Here is a 19,199-nt window from a genome sequence, read left to right on the forward strand (position 1 = left end):
TTCTTATGGCTGCATAGAGTATTTCTGTACACTATCTCTTTTTCTTTGTCACTTGTAACTCTCCCATCTGATTTCACACTGTATGTTCACCAAACCAGCAATCAGATGCTGGGAAATAACTAAGAAATTAATTTCTTGACTTTCTAGTCTAAACACTAGCACTGATCACTTCCAGTGCAGATGACAGGGGTCATGTTGGACAAGAAGAAACAGTCCAGTTGGGTCATTCCAAGGATTTCAGAGAAATAGAAATATGGAGGCTATTTTAACTTGTGATAATAAGATATTAGTAAGGATGTGCCTGACAGTCTGAATTCAGGGTCAGCAGCAGGTATTTTGGGTTGTGGCATTGTGTGGTTGCCTGTAGCAGATGTTTGGGGTGAAGCAGTCAGGTAGCAGAAAGACTGCAAAGAACTTGGAGCAGACAGAAGCACTCAGCAGTGTGCAAATAATGCAGATGGGATGTGACTGACTTTGGCTGTATTCCTAGAGTGTGGGACTCTTCAAACAAACAAATAAAAAAGAAACAGCTGTCAATCACATGCAAAAGAGTGGTGGATGGCAGTGTAGAGGCAGGAACTTTACAGATTGTTGGAGGAGATGCAGTGTCTCAGAGGTGCCAGGTGCTCCCGAGGATAGGACTGGGGTGATGGCTGACCTCTGTGGAAGGTACCTAGTAGTGAGAAGAAGTTAATATGTAGTCTAAATTATATATTTAAGTTTAGTGCACAACATAATCTATTTGTATTCTTAAAATTAGGTCAAATTATTATTTTTTGGCTGATATTTTCTTTCAGTGAGAGTGCCCCAGTTAGGTTGTTTTTCCATTATTTATCCATTTTTTTTCTGCAGAAATATGATTATGTTTTTCTGAAAGATGGTTCAGAAGATGTTTCAGCTCTTTATTTTAAAAGGGAGGAAGCAGATGAAGGTCTACAGCTTGTATGAACTGTATTAGCTTGGTTGAAATTAGTGGAACAGAAATGTACAGAAGCCAAAAAGCTGGACTTTACGTGAGCATGCAGTAGCTCAAGTTTAGATTTTATAGGTCGTGGTACTAGATCACTGGTTAGAATGGTTGTATTGATTTTTGCTTTTACACCTGGCACTCAACATCCATGCCAAAGCTATGAAAGCTGTGGAAGTGGCTGTTCCCAAACTGGGATCTTTGCAGCCCAACTGAGATACTGTGCTAGACTGGACTGAAACCTTGACAGAATGGTGTTTGTGAGCAGAACTGGAGTCACCATTAGGATCTGTCTGGAAAATGCTGCTGCAGAAGAGTGATCTTTCCCAAATAAAAGAACATATATCAGTGGGTCATTCTCCAAAACAGATAATTACACAATCTCCTCAACAGACCGTGCCAACTCATACCCTGCTGACACCAGTTAAGCATTTTGGCCTCCACAATTTTTAGAAATTGCTCCTAGCAAGAGAAACATTTAGACATCACTTTGCTAAACTGTCTCAAAGTAGTGTGCTTGTTTTATACATCCGTTGTTAAGGGCTGCTATAATACTGTAGTAATAGATCTGTCCTCACAGTGTATCATTGACACAAGGAGGTATTATCTCTTCATTTAACAAAGGTCTTTCAAAGACACTTTGAAAGCATGTAATCAAGGGTAGTGGGATTTTAAAAGCACTTAAATGTTTTTGTTTAGTTCCTTTTGAAATTATTAAACCCAATGGAGTTACACTGTTTTTTAAAAAATTAAAATTAAAATTAAAATTAAATTAAATTAAATTAAACCCCAAAGCTTCTAAGCTTATCTGTTTCTTGCAGCACCTGAATACCTGAAAGTCTGTCTCTAACTGGCATACCAAGAATTATGCAGGCAGTCAGACCAGCACACAGAAAATGAATCTTAATCTTCCAGGTCACAGACCAGCATAAAGGTATCAGTTATCTGTTCTCCCAAGAACAGAGGAAACAACAAAAACAGTATTGTCAATTTTGCCCAAATACTAAAGAGTTCAATTCGTCTTTTCCACAATTTTTCTGTATGCTGGTGGTTACATATCTGATCCAGTTTTCAAGGCCCATGACTGTATTTGCTCCTAGTGGGAAGATTTTTTTTTCTCTCTGCCACACCTTCGTCTTTTCAGTTATACTTCCCTTGTTCTTCAAGCCAGAAGACAGCCTCTTTCATAAGATGAAAGGCCTTTATGAAACTAGGGCAAGCCAGTGTTCATCCCCTTAACTATTTTGCTGTGCTGTTTGGGGAGGTTTTGCTGCTATCCAGCATTTCAGAACAGTGTGAATTGCATTCCTGAGAGAAGATGCATATGGGGAATTTCTCTCTCTTTGCACACCATTGTCCTTTCTTTCCTTTTCAGAGGATGAGCTGAATAAAGAATGGTTTTCCTGCATGCTTTTTCTGGTGGCAGCTTTTCTGTTTTATGTCATAAGTGAATTTCTGCACACAGATGTCCTGAGGCCAGGTCTTCAACTGCCTGACTTGCAGAATGAGTTACTGATGTTAGGGAATCCTTGAAATATTGAGCATCTATCAGAGCGTCTTTGAAATATTGGTCAGAAGAAGATATTTAAGCATTTTCATTGCAAAATATATTGTACTTCTTAACCGATGAAACTTAACAAAATTATACTTTTTTTTTTTGAATGTGTACTTTCATACTTTATATTTGTCACTAAAAATAAACCATATTCCTTCTTGCCTATTTTGTATTAGTGTCAAAGTGATAGGTTTCTACTTGAGGGTTAAATTACTTCTTTCATTATTTTCAGATTTGAAATAATTTTTAACAATTTTCTTTTTGTAATTAGGGTAGTTACAAGCATACCTTTTATATGTAATTTTGAACTCAACCAGCAGTACCTAAGTTAATTTCCCATCACATTTTATAATAGGTTGTTTTCTTCTGACTGGCTATTATCTTGTCTAGATAGGAACATTTTCCTGAAGCTATCTTTGGTACCCCTTCCATGTATGTTTCTATTTTTTATTTCAGTTTTCTGCCACTTTAAGCTTGTTGTATGCCGACACTTCTATTCCATTCCTTGTCAGGTAAATTCACAGGGCGTGTGCTGAATTCTCATCTGTGAGTGCAACAGCTGAGGGCACTCATACATTTGCAGCTTTGAGGGGATAAATCTAGATCAAATGTTACTATTCATTTCAGTGAACTTTCAGCTGTCCTATCATCTATGATAGTAGTTAAGAACCAAAAATGAACATGCAGCTTGCAGTTTCATTTTACAAACAATGAGTAACTGGTGTGTCCCACAACTAGAGCTTAGAGCAAACTAGGAAATCAGATCTTTAAACCAGGAGACTTGATTAAAATATCTTGGGGTTTTAGCATCAATAAGCAAGTGAACATTAGAAGAAGATTGAGAAAAAGTTTAATATTTTCTGTGCAATCATTGAGTTAGTCCAAATTTGAAATGCAGATGACTGATGGATTTTGGTTTGAGCCATCAGCTACAAAGAAAACTTAACCAAGGTATAAATGTCACAAAATTTGAAATTTTGAACAAGGCTATTATGTTATATTATCAATATACACCTAGGTAGTAAGTTTATTAAGACAAGTAGGGAAGAAATCTAGGACTCAATTTTGTAGGAAGCAAAGTCTCATCAAGTTAAATTCCACAAAAGACAATGTCAGGGATGGCTATATATTGCATCACAGGATAAAGACCTGTGTAGAATAGTAACAAAATTTGTGAATTCTGTGTATATGAGGAGGAATCTTATGCATGATTGTAGATATTGAAGAATATCTACTTCCTCTCTTTATATAATAATAATATATATATCTTCTAATTATATATATATATATGTATGTATCTTCTATCATATCTATTTTCCACCTCTTTAGATGATTTTGCAAAAGATTTCCTTTATAATAGAAGAGACATTTATACTTGCAAATCTCTTCCCATTCCCTGATGAACCTCACTGGTATTAGGGAATGGTTTTCTGAATCTGGTCCTGGCATATGTGTTGTTCGAGTTATGGTTGGCAAACAGCGGTTCTGATCTCATTCTCTGGGCTTTTTTGCTGAGGAAGAAAGAATTCTTAGTCATGTCCACAAAGTGGAAATATAACATTTTTAAAATTTTCATCATGCTTATTCAAAAGTGGTATTTCAGTAACTTGAAGCTTTAGTCCAGATCCAGCATGCTCTTTGAGCGTGCAGCGGTGATTAAAAGGCCCAAATCTTGATACTGTAAGACAAAAGAAACTTGGTTTTTCTGGCAGCACTTCTGTGCTAAGGATTATGATGTTGTATCGTGTTCCCTAATGGCATCATCCACTTTTGCCATTCTCCGTCTAATCCACCAACAGGATCTAGAAGAAAAGCACAGAAATTGTTTGTTTTCAGATTTAACACTTGCACTCTAGCATTCTTCATTTTGGGGGGTTTTATTGGCAACATTTTGGAAGAACAGGGAGGTAAACACTGAATTCAGATGAGAGACAGTAGCTATTGTCTATTTGGGGAAATATTCTTCCAAATTCTTCACCCATCTCATGTCACTGAGGTGATATGAGTTATGTTCATCCTCAAGCCTGCCTGGGAGGTACGGCTTGCTTGCAGAACCTTCATCAAGATGTGGTGTTCACACCCATGTCCCTGAGGCATAAGTAGTTCAGAACAGTTGGTGACACTGGCTGGTGACAGTGTTTAAGAGCTGTTGTCCTCACTCTGATTCCTGTAGCAAAGCACAGATTAGAATGCATGGTGGCCCTTTTTAAGGGATGAAACACAGTCTCAAAGTCGTAAGTATACTTTTTTTCTTACAGGAATATTAGCTGTAATATCCTGGAAAAGTGACTGTATGAATATAATATTTTGCATACAAAGTTTATTGCTATGTATCTGTTGCCGGGTTTTGTTTTACACTCTGTCATGTAACGTGTTGTGTGTCAAATGAGCTGCAAATAGTGGATACACAGGATGTAATTATGGAGTGTTTTATTGTCAGATGAGGTCTGGTTAGAGCTGTAATATGCACCCTGTTGTACAAACAACACCCACTTGTTTGTAATATCGTCTTCATCTTTACCAACTACTGGGCTCCAGATTCAGCAATTGTGACTGGAAAATTCATACAAATGTACTTTTACCCAGCAGCAGCCCAATATCCAGTCACCAAATCTTGTTCAGAGTACTCCCTAGCTCCCTAGACTAGCTTCTTTGATCTCCTAAAACTTTGGCCCTTGAAGGGGTAGACTATGTGCAGAACTGTACATATTCTTGGGCTTCTTCATTGCAGCTGTTAGTATTAACTACTGGTATTTTGCATAATCCTTCCATTCTCGGGAAAAAAACTCTGAGATGAAAATCTTTGGGTGAAATTCCTTGGACCACATGAAAAAGAGAGGAGCCTCTTCCAAGTGGAACCATCCTCCTTTGGTGTCCTGCCACTGTGAAGAGTAAGGAAAACACCCTTGCTGCCCTTTACAAGTGGGTATGGTATTTTCTCTTGGCTTGTTGAGGAGAGTGAAGAGTAAGGCATACTCTGGAAGACCAGCTATATACTCAGCCTGGTTTGCAAGGATGGCTTGTGGTTGTAGTGTGGACTCTGCAACATGCTCTTTCTCCAAAAAGCAACAGTAATTCCATCACACTGTTGTCCCTTCTCCTGGCCTATTCAAGATCAACATTAGAGAAAAAGGTTTTCTGAAATAACATTTGAAATTTAGGACTTATGCTTGCTTTACAGTGTTCAGCAGTGATGCAGTGCAGAATGTAGTGGCCTTAAGTCCTGGGAACTCACAAGTGCTAGTGTAAACACCTCTGTGCATTCAGATTTGAGCTGTTTTCCATATTTTGGGAAGGATGTAATTTGTGAAGAAAGAGGAGCAGATGGATCCAGCAATCTGTAATAGGTCTTGTCATGCTTATTCAAAACTGTCTTCTGAGGAGAAGTCATTAAACATTAGCATTTTACTGATTTGTATGGGAATCTGCATGGGAATATGTGAGGAGCTTTCTGTGTAACTTTCTGTATTGGGTCCTTTTTGTGAGCTTATTATAATGCTAATGCAACTACATAGGATCCAGTGTGTTTAATGGAGCCCTAAATTTAAAAATTCCCATACAGTATAGGCAGTCTTTCGGCAGTTCTATTTCAGGAGTTTTAGGATCAAATGAGTTTATTAAACATAACTTTAGCAAACTGACATAGAAAATTCAAATTATTGTATATTTAGGTCCTGCAGTATTTCTCAAAAACTTTGGTAAAATGCATTTTTTAACATGTAACTTTTTTGTTACCATTAAGAAATCTCCATTTTTAGAAAATCTTAACGAATGGTAAGATACTGACATGACAGGACATGTACAAAGTTTGTTGCTGTTGGCTAGATGTAATTCATTTTACTCAACTGTGAATGTGACACTGACTGGAGAATTACAAAAACAAATTCTTGAGTAATTCCATGCCACTCAACAGGCCAATAGCAATTGAAAATAGCGGATCCATCCCTATAAAGAAATACATCATGATTTCTACGATTAGTTAAAGAATCTGTTCATTTTACAAATATGGTACCTAGTTATCAAATATGGTTACAAGGCACCCAATATTTTCTAAGTCCCCTCCTTTTGTTGACCTCTTTTACTGGTAATTTGCACTTTATTTAAAGAGAAAAAAAAATACCATTCTTAATAGTTACTCATTGATGCTGAAACACAGGAGAATATTGAATTTTTAATTGTGAGAAGTAGTTTAGATGCTAAATATTTTACAGCAATTTAGCTGAATACCTGAAGAGCTACCACCTGCGCATTAAGGGCAGCAATATTCATATTTCATTACTTCCTGTGGCAAATCTCTTCAGTTGTGATCAGTTATGATCTGCAGTGTACTTAATGAAACATTTTTTTTTTTAATATAATTTTTGTTTACAAATTAATAATGTAAAAAAAATCATATTAAGGACATCTGCATGGCTTGTGGTCATAGACTTTGCACAAATTGAACATATGAAACTCTTCAGAGTTGTGCGGAAATCAGATATGTACTTTTAGCCATTTCCAGTTAAACGCCTAACCAGAATTATGTCTAAGTGGATAAGAGATTTGCACATGCACGTGATGCACAAGCATACCATACATAAATCTAAGAGGAATTTGAAAACTATACTGAGAATGTCTGCTTTGTATTCAAATAAATTTACTAAAATAGCTCTAAAATTCTAATTGCAAATTGAGTTCTGTAATCTATTAAAACATTGAAATTATTACTATTCTCTGACTTTTTTTTCTTAATTGAAAGACATGCTGTTTTCTGAAAATAAAAAGTAATATAGAGTTCAAAACTTTGCCCATCTCCCTGAATTAGTATTTCTCTCAGGAAATACTAATTATCTTCACTTTATCAAACTGATTTCTCTACATTCAGAGCCATAACTGCATAGTTTCATAGTTGTATTCAATAGGTAAAATAAGTGAAAATGCAAGTAATGCGTGTTATTTTGTGTGGTCATGATTATTTCTAAAGCCTGTTGTAATAATAGGGAAAAGAGAGCAGTCAGATTCAACATCAGTACTGCCAGCCAGTGATGCAACCCACATATCTGTCTCTGCTTCCCATGATGTCTGTTCCTAAAAGTGGTTTCTTCACAGGGTTGCCTGCCTTTTTCTGTCTCGTGCAACATGCCAAATTGTTCCCTTTCTCCTGCATCCACACATATCAACGTATGAGAAGTGACCTCACTTATGTCAACTATCTCGGTTAAAAAAAAACAAAAAACAAAACAAAACTACAACAACCAACTAAACAACAACAAGAAAAAAACAACAACACATTTTTTTTCTTTTGTGTTGTATTTTGTTTAGGTTCAAAACAGTGTATCTAGCACACAATTTACCTGTAACTTGTTGACTGACTGTAGACCAAAAAGATTTCCTGCGGAATATATTCTAGAGTGTAAGCCTCCACAATGACAGTTTTATCTACTTCTATTAAGTTAATTTTGTGGATGTGACAAAATTGTATGTATTCATAGATATAACCTTAAAGTGACAGTAGACACAATGACTGCTAACAGTGTTTCCAACAATTTTAAATTGTGGGTTACAAAGAAATGCCTGACCTGAAGACGGATATGTCAGAGTTACAACTCTTAAAAAGTTCCAAAGTGACATTTCTTTGTTATGAAAATTCATACAGAGATATACTCATTGTACTACCTGATTTAACAAAGTCAGGATAATTGTCAGGTACTCTAGATTCTGTGTGAAGTGTGTCCTGAAATAAAGTACGAAACGATAACTAAATGGCATCCTAATATATGGATAGCTCACTGCAAATGGTTTTACAGTGCATGGGATGTAACAGTGGGTGAGGGAGGAGAGCTTGTATAATTATAATTTTACTATTTACGATATTGTAGTGAAATCACAGCACAAGAAAGATAGAAAGACAAGTCTGCTCATAGTGAGAAACATATTATCAGCTGCGTGCTATGATCTTGTTTGTAGCCTCTTGAAATACCATAAACATAATGGTCATTGTATCAGACTGCAGAATAAAGAGGTTCTAACAATGGTTTTAAAAAGGATTTCTGTAAAAGAACCTGTCTCTGACACATAATAGACTCTATGTATCAAGGCAGCATGTCAGACAGACAGAAGGAATGAAACGAGGGGAGAGACATTTGTTTGCTCTTACAATTGCAGTTAGTGAAAGCAGGTAGAACCAATGGTTGGATTTATATCATACTGTTTTGTGGGAAAAATATAGACCTTCTCCCCTTAATTTAAATCTCTTGTGAGGTTTGAGGGTGTCTCCTCCCAGGGAATGGTGGTTTAACACATCATGTACAGACAGGGCTCCATAGAGGCCAGGAGATCATCTTGGCCTTTAATCCCATTTGGTGACAACATCTTAACAAGGCTTCACGATCATCCTGTGAAGACCTTTCTAGCACGTTACTGTCAAGAACAAATAAGCAAGTAGGTGAACTGTCAGGTTCTATAAGAAACCTACTGAAGCACTGCCACTGCCTGGGAGAGGAAGGCATTTATGTCCTAAATACTCTCCCTCTGAAGCAAGGTTAAATAACAAATGACTTCATGCACAGGCTTATCTGTTTAGGGGGCATGAGCATTTTGAATGACTGGATACATTTTGCTGGATTACATTAATTTGTTTCACTTGCTTGTTGTAAACAGATTTACAACTATTTTTTCTTGTTAATAATAGATTTAAATATTCAAATGAAGGGGAATAGAACAGGCTTTTCTATCACACCAGCCTACTTTATCAGTACCTTGACTCAGAATTATTTTGTCAAAAAAGTATTTGGACGCTTGTTTTGAGCTATCTACAAAGCTCCTTTTGCAGCACAAAGGGAAAAGAAGATTTGCAGTCAAAAGAGTCTGGCAGTGCTGCTGCCATCAGCAATAAGGAAATGAGGGTATTGTGTTTGCTATTATCTAATAGAGGAAATGGAACAAGCACTAATGATCATGCTGCAGATCTACTGTATTACAGTTAATGTCCAGTGCATCAAAAAGGCAGGGTCATATTTGCTAGGTTATTAGCATCTTAAATTATGCTTTCATCTAAATAAGGTGTCCTTTTCTCATTTTGAAAGCAAGTGGCTAAAATATTATTTCTGAAAAATATTTTAGAATAGCAATGAAAGTGATTAATTAGCTCTTGTTTTAATTCAAAACACACCACAAACAAAGTGCTGAATTCTGTTTTTTCTGAGTCTGTGCCTGAAACTGATTCTTATTCAAGGGAAGTGCCATTTATGGGGTAGTCGTTGTCCAAGAACTGATTAAGGACTTGAGGATTTGGCCCATTCCCATTCATCTCAGACAGATGGGGGGAGATTTTCTTGTACCTTCATTTGTAAGATAGGCTGTTGACTGTGCTGTGTGAGGAAGGTGCTTACCCAGCCCAAAGCCCCGGGTCTGTCTACCCGATGAGCTACCCCGATGGCCCTGCTGGCCCCTTTTGTGGGTTCTATCTGGAACTGAGGGATTCCTGTCTGCTCATCTCCTCCCAGGAGGAGAGACTGCCTGACACAGCAAATAAGCCACAAAACACTTTTACCTGCCAGAATTCTTTTGTTTTTAATTGCATGTAGTGTGCAAACTGTCATTTGGGGACATGGGGTCTGAATACCTGTCCCTGTGAGACATAAACAGTGTACAATTCATATCTACAATATACATTCCACAATAAACTCAACCACTAGTGATCTGATGGTACAGAAAGCGGCAAGAAGGGCTCTTGGCAGATCACACTGCAGACTAAGTACATCCTGCCTCAGAAGTTGCCGGAGGGGAAATAGCAACTAGAAAACCACTCAGCTAGGCATCAATAGGTAGTGGAGAAATGCTAGCTGGCACTGTGTGATTTTCAGCAGCAATTGCTGCTCTTATTGCAGACCGTGCAACCTTGGTGAACTGGTGCGGAGTAGCAGTACATTTGCAGAAGTCACTGCTTTGTCTCCAGAAAGATTTGCTCAAGCCTAAGGAGGCCCCTTTCTTCAGCTGTCACCATTCACAGGGCTGTCGTCCTGCAGATGTACATGGGCACAGGCTTGTCTCTCGTTGTCTTCTTGTTCTTGCCTCTGTAATCACAGTAAGGAGAAAAATACACCGATTGTTCAGAAGTAAAATGCAAGTGAACCTGTTTAATGAGAGGCATTTGCAAAGCAATTGCTCAACAGTCCTATTACTGTCTTGTGCACTTTTTTGTTGCTAGTTTCACAGCACCAAACTGACCGGATAGCAGGCTCCCAGCCAAGTGGCTATTTACAAAATTACATTTTTCATTAGGTAAAGGAAACCCCTGTGCTTGTGGTTTGAAGAGAAGCTAAGAGAATATCTGTAGTCTTCAGGGGAGGCTCATGAAGTGCCAGGGAATGGCATGGGCTGAGACTGACTGTGATCACTCCTGCACAGACTCTCTATAATAATTTATTAGTTCTTGTTTCAGATAAGTAGTTCCATTTCTGTGACACTGACACCATGAACGAAACCAGTGCATTTGAATTTCCTAACTTATCTCCTGAAATGTGAGCAACTGTGGATATTTTTGACCCCATAATGAGTTTGTTTCTCTCATTTTCTTTGTTTACTCTTTCATAATTGTTTTTATGTCTCTGTGTGACTGGTTTTATGTGATGTTATACTGGTTTTCTCACCCATGTAAATTGCTTTTTGAACTCTTGTACCTCCATTTGTAATGTGTCCCAATAGCTATCAGCAAAAGTAGGGGGTGTCTTGGGCTTAAATAACATAAACCCCTTAACTTCTGTTGAGGTTTTCCTAGACTCCTGGGTCTGGAAGATCCAAAGTTTAGCAGAGGTGAATAATGAGGATCTTGTTTTCAGGAGTCAATGCCACTTCAGGATATATATTTATATAAGAACTAGGGTGTCTCTTTGATTTGGGTCACAGGTGGTCAGGGGCTTCTTCAGAAACACAGGCCTTCCAGATTTATCCTTTTGTAAATGAATGCAGGGCAAAGCCAGGGGTGGTTAGGTTTCCAAGCACAAATTTGATTTTGTGGTGAACGGTATTAGATGGGGGGTGATTTTCAGACACAAGCTGTTGTGCATTAGTAATGATGGGCAGAAGCTGGAGTGTAAGTAAACAGTGTATATCATTACTGGAATGAGTTTTTCCAACTGCTGCATTCATCTGAGTCCAAGTAATAAGTAGCAAGAGCAGCAAATCAGTGTGTTTTTGATTATCAAGTAAATATACAAATCTTTTTTTGCTTGAATTTTAAAATTACATTGTTGTCCTATTGTGGCCTCTCATATATGAAGTATTACTGTACTTAGTATTACCGTACTTTATGGTCATACTTTATGGTAATAAAATATGGTAATACTGGATTTTATTTTCATGTGGAAATTTCAGTGACTGTAGAGCTAGGTACCATAAACTATTATGGTTGTAAGTACATCCTTTTTCTTGCATCTAACTGTGCGTACTTCACTGATGTTCTTGTATTTTTCGAAGTGACCCATTAATGCATGTTTTTATATTGCTATAAAAAAACTTGAAAGGCATGCAATAGCAAATAAAATAAAATAATAAAATAAAATAAAATTGGATTAAAATAAAATAAAATAAATAAAATAAAATAAAATAAAATAAAATAAAATAAAATAAAATAAAATAAAATAAAATAAAATAAAATAAAATAAAATAAAATAAAATAAAATAAAATAATAAAAAGAGAAAAGTGTCAGTTTCAGAGCCTTAAAATTACGTCTTTCCTTTAAAAATCAAAATTTAATCTAAAACTCTCTTATGACGTGGTAAGACATATTGTGGAAGATTGTTGCTAACAAAAAATGCAACATATTTTTCTGTGCAGATACAACACCCTAGAATAACTTAGCTCATGTGATAAGAATAGCTCATGAGGAAGAATAATTGAACAAACTCACAAACTATCAGCTTAACAGCTCCACATCTCTCAAAAATAAGAATGCTTTTTTTCCTGCAAGCATGCTTCTTTGAAGTGCTTGTAATTTGAGCAACACATGAGCATTCAGATATATATTAATGGTCTGTCTTGTGTTGCAGTCTTTCCCCTGGTGACAGGACTAAAAAGATCTCTTTCTGACTGCTTTTTTTTTTCTTTCCTCCATTCTAGAGAGAGATGGGAGATGGGTGGTAAAATCTCAGAGGAGTTAGCTGCCTGCCAAATGTATGTTTGAAGTTAGTGAATTGACTTCTTTCCTAATAATAATAATAATAATAATAATAATAATAATAATAATTTAGAAGGCATAACTATGTTGTTGCTATTGCCCTTGAGAGCAGATCTATGGAAACAGGGTTTCCCTCCTCTTCTGCCTTCATCTCAATCCCTTCTGTTCCTTCCGAGAGGCTCTCTCTGACTTCTTTCTTATCACAAACCCAAAGTCCGGAAGCTCGTCATCAGGCAGACATCCACTGCAGGCAGCCCAAGTGCTGCCTGGCAGGGTCTGCAGCATCTCTGCTTTCTCTGCAGCATTGCATGAGGGTTGCTTCCCCTCCACTGTGGATGCTTTCCCCAAACCCTGCTCATCAAAGCATGCAGTGCAGAGATGCCACATACCCTATGCCCAGCTGAGGACTTTTGCAAAGAGCAGAGGGACAGGCAGGGCCAGCTGCTGTAGCTCACAGGAGCATTAGTTCATACTCCAGCAGTTCAAATTATCTCTGTCATGAAGAAGCATCTTGAGCACTGTGGCACAGCGAACAGTGGGCTGTTTTTAGTTTGTCTGTAGTGAATGCCGTGCATATGCCATTCAAACGCAGTAAACCTCTGTGGCAATACTCCCACGAGAAAAAGAAAAAGGGCTCCAGTTCTATCTAAACTCACAGCATAGCTCTTCACAATGCTTGTAGCTCCTCTGGGACCAGACATGTCAGTCGCGAGGGACAATTTTCCATTGCTTGTTCCGTGGCTCGAATGTATAGATTCAGTGGCAAAACTGGTGAGAGAGAAATGTAAGAGAGATACATCTTCTCCAGGTTGTTTGAAATATATTTGGAAGGGTGTGCAATGATTCAGTGTCCAGTCAGGCATTTAATTCTTGGTGGTATGTATTTCATGTAGTATGGAATTTAATGTTCAGATACCAGTTGGTTAATGGAAATGTTTAAATAAGGTTATAAACATATTTTCCAAACCACCAGGTATGTTAAGCAGAAGAATTATATAGTTGGGTTAATATTGATGCTAGAACACTTGTTACTTGGATGTATAACTCCTGGGATAAATAGCTACTAGGATATGTAACTACTAGGATTAATAGTTACTGGATAGCTAGTAAAACATGTGTCTGTTTTGCATCTTTTTAAAATCTGTTGTGAGACACTGGGTGATCAAAGTTAAGGTCCACCTAGATGTTGGGACAGTTGTCTGCAGCCTCCCCTCACACAGGGTGCTCTTTTGATCGTGCTGTGTGGCTCACAGCCGGTGGCAGGAGAAAGGCAGAGGCGTAGCTGTGGCAGTGGGCTCTGCTCTCCGTGTCGCCACCCCCACGCACATGTGCAAGACATGCCCCTGGGCTGCTCAGCCCCTGCGCTCCAGCCTGTGGGCAGCTCCCTCACAGAGCAAGTGCCAGAGACAGCTCAAGTTAGGTAGGCAGCCTCTGCAATGCAGCTAATGCTGTCTTCCCCTGAAAGCCTCTGATCGGTGAGAGCAAAAATTCATGAAACACTGCAACCCCTCAGGCTGGAGGTACTTGGTATGATGTAGTTAAACTGCTACACAGAATAGGCATGTGGCTTTTTAAAAGTAAACTATTCATCTCTAATTATCTTATGTCTTCATTATTGTTCTTCCTGTGCTTTTCTTCTGTTGAGACCATTTCTTTTTATATTTTCACAGAATTATTTTTCAGAAAGAAACACGGACCAATGTACCTAATCAGTGAACAACCCTGGTCTGGTTCCTAGCATTCTGTCAGTTTTCAATTTGATTTGTATATTTAAAATCTTACAGTTGATGTGTTTGATTTAGGCAAGGAAAAAAATATTTTTTAAAATTAATAAATAAATAAAATGTGGTAGGGCACAGCTGAGCAAAAGAAAAGAGGTGATTCACTGGGCTGTTGTTTTCAAACATAATCTTCCTTGGAGAGTTGGGGTTTGTTTCAGAGCCCTGTCCAATATGTTGCTTACTTGGCAAGGGTCTTTGGCTGGAATCCTTCCACGCAGCTTTGGAAATGTGAGAAGAAACTACACTGGCTGCATAAGGTAGCTCTTCATGCTTCCCTGCCGGTCTGCCCACCAGAGATCATAGTAATAAAAGCCTTCTTCATAACCCTTCCCCAAAAATCAACCAAAAGCACCCCTGACACAGCCCCGTTCAAAAGTTTCTTCTGCAGACAGAGGTGATGAAAAGAGCCTGGCAGCCCTTCAGATGGAAGGTCCCTAGGGTCCCAGAGAGCCCACAAAATCCTACTCATGAGAAACAGTGTGAGAAGCACTGCACACACAGACGCATGCCCATACCAGTAGTGACTGCAGACATTTCAGCCACTGGTGTTCTTGACTGAATTTCTTGTTCTCCTCCTTTAGCTTACTGCTGTTATGTTAGCACTGCAGCACTCAGGGGAGAACAGAAAAATATTGCATTTTGTGAATGTTCTGAGAGCTCTGAAATGCACTTGGAGAAGGAAGGAGGTTATCTGCCAGGGTCAGTGAGAAGCAGTCTTTTAGTGGTGTTTTTGAGGTATTAGATACCATGTGAACCTTCTCTGTGGTTTCTCCTGTAATCCTAAACTGTAGACAGCTGTATTTATGCAAATGCAAACAAATACAGTATGGTGGGCCATAAATGTTCTCCAGTTCCTAAATGTCTAAAGGTCATCACAAAATCCAGCACACCAGCAGAGACATGCAAAGAAATGTATGTCTAAAGTGTTGGGATTTCAAAAACTCAGCTCTGAACCCCTCTCTGAACGCTAACTTTTGTATTGAAACAAAATTGATTCTACATTTTTGGCTTTTGTCCATCCCTTCCACTGCAGGTATAGGTCCATAAAGCTTTTTAGATATGCAATGGAAGTAACTGCATAAGACAGAAGGATAAGCTGTAGCATCTTGTATACTGTCATCCTGTTCAGCTGACGTTTTTATTTCCTCTTAATTTTTTACGTGAACGTGTCAAAATTATTTTGGAGTAACAAAGAAGTATACAAGAGTGAAATATTCAAGAAAAATTTGTATTCCTGAAAAGCTGTTAAGTTACTTTCTTTCTGTCATGCATGACAATGTCAGCAATTATACTTAATGATAATTAGATTCAGGGACTGCTCTTTCTGTAATGACACAGGCGTATGAGACCTTATAGTTGGAATGAATGACTGCTTTTCACTGTGTGGTTTCACTAAATGATGTACAGGTTCCAGAGATTAATGTGTGATGAGATAGCTCTGGAATCATCCAAGCTTTTACTCGTATCTGTCCCAGGAAAATGCCACTCACAACATTTGCAACTTGTGGGGAAGGTAATTTTTATCAAAGTGGAAGACTTTCTTTACTGATTTGTGCATTTTCTATCTGATGTCAGGAGGTTCAATCTCTCTTTGCCTTCTGGCCCTAGTAATATTTGATTTGAATCAAAGTCTGGTATCCATGTTACAGCGGACAGGGAAAAAGTTCCAATAAGTCAAGTGTTACATGCATTGAAACTCTCCCTTACCCTTGGCTGTTACTCAGCCTCAGGCAAAGGCTCCTTGCTACCAATGATCTTTTAGGTGTCAGGTTAAAATAATGAGGCTTTAAGTAAAGTGTTTCTTTAAAGAAAGTGGTAAATAAGGCAGACATGGTATTTAGGCAAGAAGAAGTTTCTTTGTACCACTGAACTTCTATGTAGTAATGTCCTTGACCTTACAGCCATGGCCTGAGCAAGGTGAAGGTATTTGCAGGGCACCCTGAAAGGATGTTTTGCCAATGGGACCTTTCAACAGGGCAGACAGTTCTGATGATCACTTTAGGGGCAGAGTTCTTCTTACATATAATGTAGTCATGGTATTTGAAGATAACTTGCAGGCTATTTGTGAATGAATGTTTTTTAGCTTTATGGAAAGGCACTGTGAACTTGGGTTGGCCACTCTTCCTTGTGTTCTAGCATAGGTCTTCTTTTGTTGCATTTCCCATGTATTTGGTGTAAACTTTTGTTTCTATAAGTAAGGTAGCATTACTAACAAACAATATGCCAGTGTTCGTTCTAATAAGCAGTGTGTTAAAAATTACCTTAGCTGCAGATTTTGTTGATAACATTAGTGGGATTGTTTTGCTCCTAAGACACCAAACACTTTAAGTAAGTATACAGAAATTACTTTAAGTATACCAAACTGACTTTAAGTGTACAGAACATACATTTGAATTACCTTAGAAAATTGTTTAAAGTTATTTATTAATGTACATCTATTTTTTATTTCAAATAAGCCATCTTCTCATAGTACAGCATTCTACAGGTTAAACACAGCATATTTAAATCCAATATTAGAAATAAATTCCTTTAGAATTTAATTTATGTTCCATTTGAGTAAGTTTCCTTACTGTGCTTCAATACAAAGAGGAAAAAAATGTGTTGGAACACAGATTTGCTCAGAAATATGACCTGAACAAGACTGGAACAAACCCAGCAATAAATCTGGGAAAAAAAAAAAAAAAAGGCTGAGACCACACTGGGTTACCCTTTCTGAGCCTGGAAAGTTTAGCCCTCCACAAGCAGGGTGTACATACTGGGCCCCTTCTTGCAAGATCAAGGTGCCTGTCCCCCAGGGGCTGCTCTGCAGTGTCCCACTGCTGGCCCTGGAACTTGTGGCCATGTCTGTGTCCTTCAAGGGTGGATTTGGTCCCTCCAGAAAGAATGTCCAAGTGCTGGAAGCAGCAACCTTGCTCTCTGCCTTGCTTGGGGCAGTGGGGGTCCCTTGGAGCCCCTGTTGTGCCCTGTTGGTTGATGGAAAAGAAGAAAACAAATCGTCAAACTTTCATCTTCCTAGATTTAAAATAAAGGGAAAAAAAAAAGTCTAGAAAATAGATAGTGCCCTCTCTATTGTTAGTGGATACAACTCATGTTTTGGCCTTGACTGGTAGGATTAACAGCATTTGTCAACCACAGGCTGTGTGAGCTTTTGTCTCTTCTCCATGTAGTGAAGGTCAGAAGAAAGAATGTTTTAAAAGGATTCGCAATAGATGGCAGCACATTGAGAGTGAGTTTTAGTGTGAATTCTTCTTATGGATTTCTGCCTGAAACTCCCACTGCAATGGAAATACTTTTATACTGGATTTACCTTGAGAAGATGGTGTTTCTAAACCAAAAACAAAACAACAACAACAACAAAAATTAAAAATGTCCTGCAGCCATTTAAAAAAAAAAAACAAAAACAAACAACAACAAAAAAGCAAACAAGCAACAACAATAACAACAACAACAAAAAACACCACTTATTGGCTGCTAAAATTAAATCCTCCTTTTAGTATTTAGTTGGTTGGTGGTTGTTTTTTGTTGTTGTTGTTGTTGTTTCCAGTATTTTGCTTCTGGCATTTTGCCTGAAAAGAAGCAGTTTGTCTTCAGGAAAGGACTGAGGCTCTGCATAGTCACATATTCTAATGTGCAGTCCACAGAGAAGTACATTCAGTCTTTAAGATGCAGTATGTACAGCCTCAGGTGTCACATAATGATAAGCTGAAGCCACTGACACTGTCTCAAAACACAGAAGCTCTTTAGACTACTGATTGTAGGTCCTGTACTGATTTTCAGAATTTTTGGTTTTGGCAAGCATTTTCCTAAAGCTGCACTTTTTCCTAGGGATTGTTTTAACTCATTTTGGCGTATTTAGTTCATGGCAGGTAATCATACGCCAAGAATCAATCTCTGTCTTGATTTCTTGAAGGGTTATGCAAAGCAATGGAAAGTACTATGATCAGACTAAGGAAATACAAACCTATATTCCCTCTGATAGCCAGCAAAAGAAAATAAAGCCCCTGCTGAAATCTTTGCACATCGTTTTCAGACATTTTTTAAAGAAAGTGGGTCAGCAGAATGCAGCTAAAGCCACTGCTTGGTACGTTCCTGGTGGGCCCAGCAGCTGTTATTGTGTGACCCCTCTTTGCTTTTACAACCCTACACAGACCAGCTGTGTGACTGTCAGCAAGCTGCTATCCAATTCTTCAGTGTCCATAGCTTGTCAAGCAGAGGTCTCAAAATGCCTGTAGACAATAGACATATGCAGACATAAAGTCCCTCAGCAGCAGCAGGGACTAACAACGGGCAGCACCAGGTATGAGTGCACCTGGGAGCAATGCCAGTGTGCTTCACAGCTCTCAGTTTTGCACTGATGTTTACCGAGTTAAATGTCTGTTTGCCTTCATTTAGGCAAAGTACATCTGTTTTAATTTTGTTTGTGTACAGTGTGCTGTTATGTATTTATATGCATGCAGTCATCCATGTAACTTCATAGTTTGTAAACTAACATTGGCTGCTCAGTAGGCACAGTAGTATTTTTTTGTGTGTGTGGAAATCAACTTTTGCGCACAGTTTATATGCATGCTGTTACAGTTCAGTGATAAAAGCTTCCAAAGCCTGGAATGAGATAGCTTAAACACAGTGGCATTTAAGATAATTAAGTTCCCCTAAGAAATAACGCCAGTAAATGTCATTTTAATGATTGAAAACATTGGCATTTTCATCAGTGTTATATTTCTTATCTATTTCTGCTAAAT

The 19,199-nt window shown here is 38.1% G+C and overlaps 1 protein-coding gene across 2 annotated transcripts in view; it reads left to right on the plus strand.

Moving 5' to 3' along the window:
- Positions 1-19,199, plus strand: part of CAMK4 (calcium/calmodulin dependent protein kinase IV) — a 155,599-nt gene that overhangs the window by 103,277 nt on the left and 33,123 nt on the right. The window lies entirely within an intron of this gene.

Source organism: Anser anser (assembly GCF_964211835.1).
Source record: "Anser anser genome assembly, chromosome: Z".
Taxonomy (NCBI): domain Eukaryota; kingdom Metazoa; phylum Chordata; class Aves; order Anseriformes; family Anatidae; genus Anser; species Anser anser.